Consider the following 15,600-nt stretch of genomic DNA (forward strand, 5'->3'; position numbering starts at 1 on the left):
TGCTGTTATGACATTTATCATATAATATCATGGACTTTCATTTGTCCATCTGTGTTTTCCCCAATAATAGGGACCGGGTCTCATCTCATCTCTCTGAAATTTCAGTATCACCATCTGAAACTCAGTTGGTAGCATTACCTGTAAGAGGCAAAGTAGACCAGCAATGTGCTTGTTCCTTATTCCTGGAAGTCATGAATGAGTGTAATTTAGGAGTAATGGGGTAAAACAAAGGAGCTCAAATTCTCTGTGTAATAATGTACATTTTCTTTCTCCATGGCAAGAGGTGCTTTGCAAGCTATAAGACCATTGGGTAAACATTTTATTCTTTCTTAGGGACTTAGTGTTTACTGGCACTGAGAATTAGTGTTTGCCCTTCAAAGATATATTTATGTGCTTAATGAAATAAGTTAATCTTTGCACATAAAAACCAAGAATGGGATAGCCAAATGAAAACTTGGAATATGTCCCCTTATTAAATAGATCTAACACCATGCCTAGCACAGAGTATGTGTCAAATAAATAGTTCTTGAATTTAAAAAGTGAAGAATTTAGTGTTTTATATGTTTTCCCTTGGACTCTGGAGAAGTCACCATTATCGAACAGCTTTTAGATTCTCTTTCCCTTCCAACATTATAATTTTCCCTAATTACTCTTCAATGACTCATTAAGGAAAGCCGTAATCACCCCTGCAGCTCTGTGTGAAGTGGTGCTGGGAGGTTAAAGTGGCAGGACTGTCAGAGAAGAGACTGCCCACCCTCAGCCACTTCTCTGGTGTTCTGCGGTCATCCAGGCAGTGACCCAAGGTGGAAGTGGGAGTGATAGAGAACACAGGATGCTGAGAAGCAGGCTCCGAAGCTCAGTTCCAGAGGAACATGAGAGGAAAGCTCCCACTGTTTCAACTGCACACTCAAGGAAGAAAGTCTGGAAGGTGGGTTGGGGAAAGTAGGAGATGGGGGGGCAGGTATCAAAGTTGGCTGATACTGCTTTACAAGAGCCAATTGCTAAATTTTTCTGGATTTGTGAGCCAGTTTTTAAATATGACCACTAATAAAAGTTAAATTAGCTTACACCAAAATAAACTATTCCAAAATAAGTTATATCCAAAACTCATCATGTTCTTTTCCCCTACGTATTATTATCTATGCTCTTGGGGTTATGTCTATTATATCTGTAACTGTATGGTGGAAATATTATGGAATGCTGTGTTACTAGTCAACTCTTCCCAGCTCTGTGTTCAGTGATATCATTTTGATTGCTTGAAATCAACTGCAATGGAAAGATTTCCAGATAACAGAGAATACTACAAATCAGGCTGCTATTCCCCCCCACTACAGAGCCAATTGTTAAATATTTTCTAGAACATCCCTAGTTAATCCTGATTCTAGGGCTATAGAAAAGTTTAATGTAATATTGCTATACTTGAGATAAAAGGGGATTCAGGTTTGTTAAGACCATAGTATGTGAAGGCACTAGGACATACTTTTATTAATGTATTTTTTTACCTTTTTATTTTATTTTGGAGTACAACTGACAAACAATGTGGGGATAATTTCAGGTGGCACTTAATAATCATCATAATAACCTGGTAATATTATCGCTATTTTTATAAACAAGGAAATTGAGACTCAGAAAAGTTTTTTAATGTTTCCAAAGTCATTCAGCCATATATTTCTTTTAGTTTCAAGGGGAGACAAAGCAATTAAGATTTGGTCCTTGATCTGTAGGAATTTAAACTGGAAGTGAGGAGTCAAGTATATTCAAGTGTGTAGAAAAAGTTTAGTCTAAATTTAACTTTTAACCTAAATTTAACTTATTGAGATGAAAATTATAATGCCTCAGGTGAAAAGAAACACCGATAGGATTAGTGGCAGATTGAAGGTTACTGAACTTGAAGATATAACAAAAGAAGCTATTTAAAATTAAATGAGAAGGAAATTACTAGAAAAATAAACAGAACATCAACAGACTGTGAGAAAAAGTGTGCAACCATGTACATACATAAGAACTCAAAGTTTCTGACTCTGCAACCCCATGGATGTAGCCCGCCAGGCTCCTCTGTCTATGGAACCCTCCAGGCAAGAATACTGGGGTGGGTAGCCATTCCCTTCTCCAGGGGATCTTCCTGACCCAGAGATTGAACCTGGGTCTCCTGCATTGCAGGCAGATTCTTTACCATCTGATCCACCACCTGCACATACATAAATGGAGCCACCAAATTGCAGGGGTTTGATGAGGGGAGTATCTAGAAAAAAAAATTTAAAGAAATAATGGGGAAAAAAAAGAAATAATGGCCAATATTTTTTCAGATTTAAAGAAAACCATAAACTCAAAATTCCTAGAATCTCAACAAGTCCTAAGTAAAGAAATATGAAAAAAATACCAAGGTACATCATAATCAAATTGCTTAAAACCAGTTGTGAAAAGAAAATCTTAAAATCAAACAGAGGGGGGGAAAAGACATTTACATACAGAGAAGCAAGCATAAGGATTACATCAGAAACTCATCAGAAAAGGGTATGAGTGAGAAGATAACGGAACAACATCTTTATAGCACTCTAAGTGCAAGGGCAGGGTGGGTGCATGAAACCCCGCCAACCTAGAATTCTGAACTTGGTGAAAATCTTTCAAAAACAAATTTATCAGGCTTGCCTGGAGGCTCAGTGGTAAAGAATCCTCCTGCCAATGCAGGAGATGTCAGTTTGATCCCTGTTCAGGAAAGATCCCACATGCCCTAAAATAGCTAAACCTATGTGCCACAACTACTGAGGCCGTGCTCTAGAGTCCAGGAGCCACAACTACAGCCCACATGCTGCAACAGCTGAAGCCAGAGCATCCTAGCAGTTGTGCTCCCCAAGAGAAGTCACCACAGTGAGAAGCCCATGTGTTGTAGCTGGAGAGTAGCCCATGCTCTCCGCACTAAGAGAAATCCTGAAGACAACGATGAAGACCCAGCAGAGTCAAAAATAAGTAAATAAAGTTATTTTAAGGACAAACTTATCAGTAGATCATGAAGTGTGAAATTTATCCTAAAAATACAAAGATGGCTTACTATTTTAAAATTCATCGATCTAATTCACCATATTAATAGACTAATAAAGACAAAAACATGATTAAGTCAATAAATTAAAAAAAAACTATTTGGCAAGATTTAGCATTCACTCCTGATTAAAAAAAAGAGAGAAACCTTCAGAATATTAGGACTAGAGGAAGTTCTTAAGCTTGATGAATGGCATCTATGAAGCACATATGGCTAATGTTATAAATTAATGGGGAAAAATTAGATTCTTTTCTTCTAAGAACAGAAGAAAAGAAAGACATTTTCAATTTTTACATATGTACATGGCTACATATCTTTTTCTTACAGACTACTGATGTTCTATTTATTTTTCTAGTCTTTTTTCCCTCTCATTTCATTTTAAATAGCTTCTTTAGTTATGTCTTCAACTTAAATAATCTTCAACTGTTTAATCTGCCACTGAGCCTATCAATGTTTTTATTCACCTGAGGCATTGTAATTTTCATTTCTAGAAATTCAAGTTAGGTTGAAGTTAAATTTAGACTAAACTTCCTCTATGACCCACCTCCTAGAGTAATGGAAATAAAAGCAAAAATAAACAAATAGGACCTAAATAAACTTGAAAGCTTTTGCACAATGAAGGAAACTATAACCAAGGTGAAAAGACAGCCTTCAGAATGGGAGAAAATAATAACAAATGAAGCAACTGACCAACAATTAATCTCAAAAATATACAAGCAACTCCTGCAGCTCAAACCAGAAAAATAAACGACCCAATAAAAAAAATGGCCAAAGAACTAAATAGATATTTCTCCAAAGAAGACATACAGATGACTAACAAACACATGAAAAGATGCTCAACACCACTCATTGTCAGAGAAATGCAAATCAAAACCACAATGAGGTATCATCTCACACTGGTCAAAATGGCTGCTGTCAAACTCTACAAACAATAAATGCTGGAGAGGGTGTGGAGAAAAGAGAAACCTCTTACACTGTTGGTGGGAGTGCAAACTAGTACAGCCACTATGGAGAATAGTGTGGAGATTCCTTAAAAAACTGGAAATAGAACTGCCATACAACCCAGCAATCCCACTCTTGGGCATACACACCGAGGAAAGCAGAATTGAAAGAGACACATGTACCCCAATGTTCATCACAGCACTGTTTACAATAGCTAGGACACAGAAGCAACCTAGATGTCCATAGGCAGATGAATGGATAAAAAAGCTGTGGTACATACACACAGTGGAATATTCAGTACAGTTCAGTCGCTCAGTCGTGTCCAACTCTTTGTGACTCCATGAATCACAGCACGCCAGGCCTCCCTGTCCATCACCAGCTCCCAGAGTTTACTCAAACTCATGTCCATTGAGTCAGTGATGCCATCCAACTATCTCATCCTCTGTCATCCACTTCTCCTCGTGCCCTCAATCTTTCCCAGCATCAGGGTCTTTTCTAATGAGCCAGCTCTTCGCATCAGGTGGCCAAAGTACTAGAGTTTCAGCTTCAACATCAGTCCCTCCAATGAACATCCAGGACTGATCTCCTTTAGGATGGACTGTTTGGATCTCCTTGCAGTCCAAGGGACTCTCAAGAGTCTTCTCCAACATCACAGTTCAAAAGCATCAATTTTTCAGCGCTCAGCTTTCTTTATAGTCCAACTCTCACATCCATACATGACCACTGGAAAAACCATAGCCTTGACTAGACAGATCTGTGTTGGCAAAGTAATGTCTCTGCTTTTTAATATGCTGTCTAGGTTGGTCATAACTTTCCTTCCATGGAGTAAGTGCCTTTTAATTTCATGGCTGCAATCAACATCCACAGTGATTTTGGAGCCCAGAAAAATAAAGTCAGCCACTCTTTCCACTGTTTCCTCATCTATTTGCCATGAAGGGATGGGACTGGATGCCATGATCTTAGTTTTCTGAAGGTTGAGTTTTAAGCCAATTTTTTCACTCTCCTCTTTCACTTTCATCAAGAGGCTCTTTAGTTCTTTTTTACTTTCTGCCATAAGGATGGTGTCATCTGCTATCTGAGGTTATTGATATTTCTCCCAGCAATCTTGATTGCAGCTTGTGCTTCTTCCAATGTTTCTCATGATGTACTCTGCATATAAGTTAAATAAGCAGTGTGACAATATACAGCCTTGACATACTCCTTTTCCTATTTGGAACCATTCTGTTGTTCCATGTCCAGTTCTAACTGTTGCTTCCTGACCTGCATACAGGTTTCTCAAGAGGCAGGTCAGGTGGTCTGATATTCCCATCTCTTGAAGAATTTTCCACAGTTTATTGTGGTCCACACAGTCAAATGCTTTGCCATAGTCAATAAAGCAGAAATAGATATTTTTCTGGAACTCTCTTGCTTTTTCAGTGATCCAGTGGATGTTGGCAATTTGATCTTTGATTCCTCTGCCTTTTCTAAAACCAGCTTGAACATCTGGAAGTTCATGGTTCACGTATTGCTGAAGCCTGGCTTGGAGAAATTTCAGCATTACTTTACTAGAGTGTGAGATGAGTGCAATTAGCAAACACCCTCTTCCAACAACAAGAGAAGACTCTACACATGGACATCACCAGATGGTCAACACCAAAATCAGATTGATTATATCCTTTGCAGTCAAAGATGGAGAAGCTCTATACAGTCAGCAAAAACAAGACCATGAGCTGACTGTGGCTCAGATCATGAACTCCTTATTGCCAAATACAGTGGAAGTGACAAATAGATACAAGGGATTAGATCTGATAGACAGAGTGCCTGAAGAACCATAGATGGAGGTTCATGATATTGTACAGGAGGCAGTGACCAAGATAATCCCCAAGAAAAAGAAATGCAAAAAGGCAAAATGGTTGTCTGACGAGGCTTACAAATAGCTGTGAAAAGAAAAGCTAAAGGCAAAGGAGAAAAGGAAAGATATACCCATTTGAATGCAGAGTTCCAAAGAATAGCAAGGAGAGATAAGAAAGCCTTCTTCATTGATCAATGCAAAGAAATAGAGGAAAACAATAAAATGGGAAAGACCAGAGATCTCTTCAAGAAAATTAGAGATACCAAGGGAACATTTCATGTAGAGATGGGCTCAATAAAAGACAGAAATGGTATGGACCTTACAGAAGCAGAAGATATTAAGAAGAGGTGGCAAGAATACACAGAAGAACTATACAAAAAAGATCTTAATGACCCAGATAACCATAATGGTGTGATCACTCACCTAGAACCAGACATCCTGGAATGCAAAGTCAAGTGGGCCTTAGGAAGCACCACTGCCAACAAAGCTAGTGGAGGTGATGGAATTCCAGTTGAGCTATTTCAAGTCCCAAAAGATAATGTTTTGAAAGTGCAGTACTCAATATGCCAGCAAATTTGGAAAACTCAGCAGTGGCCACAGGACTGGAAAAGGCCAGTTTTCATTCCAATCCCTAAAAAAGGCAATGCCAAAGAATGCTCAAACTACTGCACAATTGCTCTGAACTCACACGCTAGCAAAGTAATGCTCAAAATCCTCCAAGCCAGGCTTCAACAGTACCTGAACCATGAACTTCCAGATGGTCAAGCTGGATTTAGAAAAGGCAGAGGAACCAGAGATCAAATTGCCAACATCATGGATCATCAAAAAAGCAGAAAAACATCTACTTTACTGACACACCAAAGCCTTTGACTGTGTGGGTCATAACAAACTGTGGAAAATTCTTCAAGAGATAGGAATACCAGACCACCTGACCTGCCTCCTGAGAAATCTGTATGCAGGTCAGGAAGCAACAGTTAGAACTGGACATGGAAGAACAGACTGGTTCCAAATCAGGAAAGGAGTATGTCAAGGCTATATATTATCACCCTCCTTGTTTAATTTATATGCAGAGTACATCATGTGAAATGCCAGGCTGGATGAAGCACAAGATTGAATCAAGGTTTCCGGGAGAAATATCAATAACCTCAGATACGCAGATAACACGACCCTTATGGCAGAAAGTGGAGAAGAACTAAAGAACCTCTTGATGATATGAAAGATGAGAGTGAAAAAGTTGGCTTAAACTCAACATTCAGGAAACCAAGATCATGTCATCCAGTCCAATCACTGCATGGCAAACTGATAGGGAAACAATGGAAACAGTGGGAGACTTTATTCTTTGGGGTTCCAAAATCACTGCAGATGGTGACTGCAGCCATGAAGTTAAAAGACACTTGCTCCTTGGAAAAGAGCTATGACCAACCTACACAGCATATTAAAAAGCAGAAAAATTACTTTGCCAGCAAAGGTCCATCTAGTCAAAGCTATGGTTTTTCCAGTAGTCATGTATGGTTCTAAGAGTTGGACCATAAAGAAAGCTGAGTGCCAAAGAATTGATGCTTTTTAACTGTGGTGTTGAAGACTCTTGAGAGTCCCTTGGACTGCAAGGATATCCAACAAGTTCATCCTAAAGGAAACCAGTCCTGAATATTCATTGTAAGGACTAATGTTGAAGGTGAAACTCCAGTACTTTAGCCACTTGATGCAAAGAACTGACTCATTGAAAAAGACCCTGATGCTGGGAAGTATTGAAGGCAGGAGGAGAAGGGGAAAACAGAGGATGAGATGGTTAAATGTCATCACCAACTCAATGTACATGAGTTTGGGTGAACTCTGGGAGCTGGTGATGGACAGTGAAGCCTGGTGTGCTGCAGTCCATGCGGTCGCAAAGAGTTGGACATGACTGAGTGACTGAAGGAGGAGGTGGAGGAGGAGGTGGAGGTGAAGGATGAGGAGGTGGAAGAGATGGAGGTGGAGGAGGTGGAGGAGGAGGTGAGCTGACTAAAATGGATTTGAAGAAATAATCTCTCAGAATGTTCCAAATTTAGCACAAATCTACAGATCTAAGAAACCAAGTGAAACCCAAGGAGAACAATCTCAAAGAAATTCATATAAAGACACAATATAAACTTATGAAAACTAAACACAAAGATAAAATCTTGAATATACACAGTACCTGTGCATGCATGCATTCTCAGTCACTTCAGTTGTGTCCAATTCATTGCAACCATATAGACCTTAGCCTGCCAGGCTCCTCTGTCCATGGGATTCTCCAGGCAAGAATACTGGAGTGGGTTGTCATGCCCTCCTCCAGGGGATCTTCCCAACCCAGGGCTGAAACCCCCATCTCCTTCATTGCAGGTGGATTCTTTACCACTGAGCCACCAGGGAAGCCCACACAGGACCTATAGGGAAATACCAACTTATTGACTAGATTTACCATCTGAAACTGTAGAAATCAGAACATTTTTGAAGCGCTGAAAGGAAACTACTGCCAATCATGATTCTGAATACTAGGGGATCTAAAATAATCCCAACGAATAAGAATAAAATGGAAAGAACCACTCTACCCAATAATAAGGTTTACTATATACGTATAATAATTAAGATAGTGTGGTACTGATGGAGGGATCAATATATAGAATAATGCAACAGAATAAAGAATCCAAAAAAGCCCTACATAAATATGCCCAACTTTTTGGCAAAGATGCTAGAACAAAACAATGGTGGAAAAATTGTCTTTTTAACAAATAGTACTAGAGCAATGGCACATCCATAGTTATAAAAATGAACCTTAACCTAAACCTCAAACTTTATGTATAAATTAACTTAAAATAGAGCATGAACATAAGTATAGAATGTAAAACTATGGAACTTTTAGAAATAAAAAAATGAGAGAAAAATCTTTGCAGCTTAAGACTAGGCAAAGAGTTCTTAGACTTGACACCAAAAGAATGATCCATAAAAGGAAAAGTTAATAAATCAAATGGTAAGAAAATTAGAAATTTCTACTTTATGAACACCATGTGCAAAGGATCAAAAGATAACCTACACCCTGGGGTGGGGGGGAATTTGCAAACTACATATCCAACAAAAGACAGCTATGTATGGTGTATAAGAAAGTTTCAAAATTCACCAGGAATCAAACAATCTATCAATCAACCATTAGCCATCTGAAAAAATGCATATTGAAATCACAATGAGGGACTTCCCTGGGGGTCCAGGGGTTAAGAATCAGCCTTCCAATGCAGGCAATGTGGGTTCAGTCCTTGGTCGGGGAACTAAGATCCCACATGCCACAGGGCAACTAACCCAGGCACTGCAACTAGAGAGCCCACCATGCTGCAATTACTGAGACCACTCTCTAGAACCCAGGCTCTGCACCTAGACAAAGCCTATGAAGAACCTGCACACTGCAGTGAATACCCAGCACAACCAACAAATAAAACAATGATAATATAATAAAAACCATAATGAGACATTGTTATACATCTGTAAGAATGACTAAAATTAAAAATAGTTATGACAAAAAATGATGGTAGGGACTTGGAAAAATTGGATAACTCATATGTTGCTGGTGGGAGTATATATAGTTAGGAAAAGAGCGGACCAATAGAAGAAAGAGAAAATGCCATTTCAGAATGGGTAAGATTTGCAAAACCGAAGAAGATAAAGGAGTATCACTTCCATGAAACAGACGCAAGTAGTCTCAGGTGACTGAAGTTTACAGATGGAAAGATGAAGCCTCAGCAACCACTATCAGCAGCCACACAGCCAGCCCTCAGAGGACAAGATGGCTATTTCATTGGCCCTGCCAGCATCCAGACCCACTTATTTTAGTTAAAGAAGCCTAATTTCTACCAAAAAAGTGATTTCCTACAATTTTCTAACCATAAGCAAGTCGAGATAAGGCATTCAGTCTTGGGGATTTTAACTCTTGAGTGAAGAGAAGTTGGAGCTGAACTTGACTTGTTGCAGAGGCAGAACTCGGGAGGATCTTGCTTCCTGGGTTTCTAGAGAGGTCTGCCTCACGCACTTCACCAAGCCAACATCTTCAGTGATGCTTTAGTTTTCAAAGCCTTCCAACATCTTGCCAACACACTTCCTTTTTCTCCAAGTTACCAGGGTTCATTTTTGTTGTGTGGTTCTAAGAACAAAATAATAGACTCTAGATTAGTCTTGATTATTCTTTGAGATTCTTTGAAAAGCTTCTAGGGACTCAAAAGCCACACGACTAACAACCTTTTTATAGGATCTTATTCACAACTCCTCTATACACAGGACTCACTTCCTTTCTGCCTACTTCTATTCCATTTCTCTTGGGACAGGACTTCCCTCTGTTTCTTAGTTTCTGTTCCCTGATTGCTTCTGTTTGGGCTTCCCTCGTGGCACAACGGTGAAGAATCCGCCTGCAGTGCAGGAGCTGCAGGAGATGGGTTTCAAGCCTTGAGTCAGGAAGATCCCCTGGAGGAGGGCATGGCAACCCACTCCAGTATTCCTGCCTGGAGAATCCCATAGACAGAGGAGCCTGGCAGACTACAGTCCATAAGGTCTCAAAGAGTTGGACTGGACGTGATGGAAGTGACTTAGCACGCATGCTCGCAGTGGCTTCTGTTTACTACTTTGCCTCTTCTGATGCCATTTCATTGTTCATATTTCGTTTCAGGTGTCTCCAGCCCAACCTCCTTAGGAGAAAAGAGTTCTCTGGGAGCTGTGTTCACCTGAAGGCTTAGTGCTCCCTTGCTGGTCAGAAATCTAAAGCCAGGCTACTTCTTTGATTGCCTGCAGATCATTCCTTTGGGGGCAGCACTAATCCCCAATCTAAATAGCTGCGGTCATATTCATGTGGCTAGAAAGCATCAAGATTTCTGCATAAGGTGACTTCCCTCAGAGAGGGCAGTTGGTACAGCAGGTTTTTTTTCTCCCAATTATTTTTATTAGTTGGAGGCTAATCAATTTACAATATTGTAGTGGTTTTTGCCATACATTGACATGAATCAGCCATGGATTTACATGTGTTCCCCATCTTGAACCCACCTCCCACCTCCCTCCCCATCCCATCCCTCTGGGTCATCCCAATGCACCAGCCCCGAGCACTTGTCTCATGCATCCAACCTGGACTGACAACCTGTTTCACACTTGATAATATACGTGTTTTGATGCTGTTCTCACAGATCATCCCACCATCACCTTCTCCCATAGAGTCCAAATGTCTGTTCTATACATCTGTGTCTCTTTTTCTGTCTTGTATATAAGGTTATCATTGCCATCTTTCTAAATTCCATATATATGCATTAGTATACTGTATTGGCCTTTATCTTTCTGGCTTACTTCACTCTGTATAATGGGCTCCAGTTTTATCCATCTCATTAGAACTGATTCAAATGTATTCTTTTTAATGGCTGAGTAATAGTCCATTGTATGTATGTACCACAGCTTTCTTATCCATTCAGCTGCTGATGGACATCTAGGTTGCTTCCATGTCCTGGCTATTATAAACAATGCTGTGATGAATATTGGGGTACACATGTCTCTTTCAGATCTGGTTTCCTTAGTGTGTATGCCCAGGAGTGGAATTGCTAGGTTGTATGGCAGTTCTATTTCCAGTTTTTAAAGGAAACTCCACACTGTTCTCCATAGTGGCTGTACTAGTTTGCATTCCCACCAACAGTGTAAGAGGGTTCCCTTTTCTCCACACCCTCTCCAGCATTTGTTGCTTGTAGACTTTTTGATAGCAGCCATTTTGACCAGTGTGAGATGATACCTCATTGAGGTTTTGATTTGCATTTCTCTGATAATGAGTGATGTTGAGCATCTTTTCATGTGTTTGTTAGCCATCTGTATGTCTTCTTTGGAGAAATGTCTGTTTAGATCTTTGGCCCATTTTTTGATTGGGTCATTTATTTTTCTGGAATTGAGCTGCAGGAGTTGCTTGTATATTTTTGAGATTAATTCTTTGTCTGTTGCTTCATTTGCTATTATTTTCTCCCATTCTGAAGGCTGTCTTTTCACCTTGCTTATAGTTTCCTTTGTTGTGCAAAAGCTTTCAAGTTTATTTAGGTCCCATTTGTTTATTTTTGCTTTTATTTCCAGTATTCTTGGAGGTGGGTCATAGAGGATCCTGCTGTGATTTATGTTGGAGAGTGTTTTGCCTATGTTCTCCTCTAGGAGTTTTATAGTTTCTGGTCTTACATTTAGATCTTTAATCCATTTTGAGTTTATTTTTGTGTATCATGTTAGAAAGTGTTCTAGTTTCATTTTTTTCCAAGTGCTTGACCAGTTTTCCCAGCACCACTTGTTAAAGAGGTTGTCTTTTTTCCATTGTATATCCTTCCCTCCTTTGTCGAAGATATGGTGTCCATAGGTACATGGATTTATCTCTGGGTTTTCTATTTTGTTCCATTGATCTATATTTCTGTCTTTGTGCCAGTACCATACTGTCTTGATGACTGTGGCTTTGTAGTAGAGCCTGAAGTCAGGCAAGTTGATTCCCCCACTTCCATTATTCTTTCTTAGGATTGCTTTGGCTATTCGAGGCTTTTTGTATTTCCATACAAATTGTGAAATTATTTGTTCTAGTTCTGCGAAGAATATCATTGGTAGCTTGATAGGGATTGCATTGAATCTATAAATTGCTTTGTGCAGTATACTCATTTTCACAATATTGATTCTTCCAATCCACGAACACGGTATATTTCGCCATTTATTTGTGTCCTCTGTGATTTCTTTCATCAGTGTTTTATAGTTTTCTATGTATAGGTCTTTTGTTTTTTTAGGTAGATATACTCCTAAGTACTTTATTCTTTTTGTTGCAATGGTGAATGGTATTGTTTCCTTAATTTCTCTTTCTGTTTTCTCATTGTTAGTGTATAGGAATGCAAGGGATTTCTGTGTGTTAATTTTATATCCTGCAACTTTACTGTATTCACTGATTAGCTCTAGTAATTTTCTGGTGGAGTCTTTAGGGTTTTCTATGTAGAGGATCATGTCATCTGCAAACAGAGAGAGTTTCACTTCTTCTTTTCCTATCTGGATGCCTTTTATTTCTTTTTCTGCTCTGATTGCTGTGGCCAAAACTTGGAAAACTATGTTGAATAGTAGTGGTGAGAGTGGGCACCCTTGTCTTGTTCCTGACTTTAAGGGAAATGCTTTCAATTTTTCATCATTGAGGATAATGTTTGCTGAGGGTTTGTCATATATAGCTTTTATTATATTGAGTATAGCTTTTATCATATTGAGGTATGTTCCTTCTATGCCTGCTTTCTGAAGAGTTTTTATCATAAGTGGATGTTGAATTTTGTCAAAGGCTTTTTCTGCATCTATTGAGATAATCATATGGTTTTTATCTTTCCATTTGTTAATGTGGTGTATTACATTGATTGATTTGTGGATATTTAAGAATCCTTGCATTCCTGGGATAAAGCCCACTTGGTCATGATGTATGATCTTTTTAATATGTTGTTGGATTCTGTTTGCTAGAATTTTGTTAAGGATTTTTGCATCTGTGTTTATCAGTGATATTGGGCTGTAGTTTTCTTTTTTTGTGTGGCCTCTTTGTCTGGTTTTGGCATTAGGGTGATGGTGGCCTCATAGAATGAGTTTGGAAGTTTACCTTCTTCTGCAATTTTCTGGAAGAGTTTGAGTAAGATAGGTGTTAGCTCTTCTCTAAATTTTTGGTAGAATTCAGCTTTGAAGCCATCTGGTCCTGGGCTTTTGTTTGCTGGAAGAGTTCTGATTATAGTTTCAATTTGCATGCTTGTGATGGGTCTGTTAAGATCTTCTGTTTCTTCCTGGTTCAGTTTTGGAAAGTTATACTTTTCTAGGAATTTGTCCATTTCTTCCAAGTTGTCCATTTTATTGGCATAGAGCTGCTGGTAGTAGTGTAGTCTCTTATGATCCTTTGTATTTCAGTATTGTCTGTTGTGATCTCTCCATTTTAATTTCTAATTTTGTTGATTTGGTTCTTCTCCCTTTGTTTCTTAATGAGTCTTGCTAATGGTTTGTCAATTTTGTTTATCTTTTCAAAAAACCAGCTTTTAGCTTTGCTGATTTTTGCTATGGTCTCTTTTGTTTCTTTTGCATTTATTTTTGCCCTAATTTTTAAGATTTCTTTCCTTTCTACTAACCCTGGGGTTCTTCATTTCTTCCTTCCCTAGTTCTTTAGGTGTAGAGTTAGGTTATTTATTTGACTTTTTTCTTGTTTCTTGAGGTGAACTGGTACAGTAGGTTTTGTACCAGCCTTTGTCTGAGTGAGAAGGAATTGAGAGTGAGATGAAGAAGAGTTGAGGATGGACACTAAAAGGCTAAGTTTATAAATGAGGGATCCCTGGGGGTATCAGCAGAGGGAGCCAGGCAAATGTTTTCAAGGCTGATTAGAGAACCCTGGAGAATACATTGATAGACACTTTGTCTGGCCCTGAGTTGCTCAGGCTGAAACTGGTCTAGGGAAACCAGTCACATGGTAACTTGGAACAACCCCAGACTGATGGGAGCCAAGCAGGTCACGGAGTGTGCGGACTAGGAGGAGCTAATGAGGGACTTGTCAGAGATCCTGAGTCCTCGCAGAGCCTAAGATGGGCTGACAGCCCTGCCCTCCCCCAGCAGTGGGGCTTTCAAGAACTTTTGTCCTCCTATGTGGCCAGCCTCCAGCCAGGAGAGTAGCTCTGCCTTTGAGGTTGAGTCACGATTGATGGTCAAACCTGGGTGATGCTCAGTTAGGAAAAAACCCCAGAGAAATCACTCTAGCTTCAGAAAGCACATGATTCCAGCAAACCAAAATAACATGGAATTTTAATAATTGGTATTATTTAGAACTTTGCCCTTTGCTTTTTTTTTTTTAAGCCTTTTTTCCCTTTATTTTTATTCTCTAAATAATCCAGATACATTTATCATTACAGTTTGGTGTAGTTAATTTTTTTTTCCATTTATTTTTATTAGTTGGAGGCTAATTACTTTACATCATTACAGTAGTTTTTGTCATACATTGAAATGAATTAGCCATGGATTTACATGTATTGCCCATCCCAGTCCCCCCTCCCACCTCCCTCTCCACCCGATCCCTCTGGGTCTTCCCAGTGCACCAGGCCTGAGCACTTGTCTCATGCACCCAACCTGGGCTGGTGATCTGTTTCACCCTAGATAATTGCCCTTTGCTTTTAAACACCTAACTAGAGGTCATCTTTGAGGGGTTACTATGGCTAGATATTGAACTAAGCATGATATATAATATATATACATATAATATATACATATATATTATATATACACATATATATTTCACTATATACATATTATATGTACATATATATTATATATACACATATATATTTCACCATATATATATACATTATATGTCATTTTATATATATATATATATATATATATAATTTTATTTCATCTTGACAAGTCTTAAAAATAGGGGATATCATTCCCTTCTTATAGATAAAAATATTAAGACTTAGAAAGGTTATATGATGTGCCCAAATGCACACAGAACCAAGACTCCAAATTAAGGCTGTTTAAATGAAAATCTCAGCCCTTACCTCCATATTCTACTTCATCTTTTATACACTAATAAAGAAAGCCAATAAAGGTAATATTTATCAACTCCATTTTTTAAGAGGAGAGATTTTAGCAAAATTAAGAGATCATAAGGCTTGCTCCAGGTCACAGTACTTAGTAGAAACTGGACCAGGACTAGAATCCAGATCTTCTGACACAAAGGAGATGGACATGGGTACGGTAGAAAAACCATGTCTTTGAAATCAGACAGACTTACATTCAAATGCCT

This window comes from Odocoileus virginianus, chromosome 23 (genome assembly GCF_023699985.2).
Source record: "Odocoileus virginianus isolate 20LAN1187 ecotype Illinois chromosome 23, Ovbor_1.2, whole genome shotgun sequence".
NCBI lineage: Eukaryota > Metazoa > Chordata > Mammalia > Artiodactyla > Cervidae > Odocoileus > Odocoileus virginianus.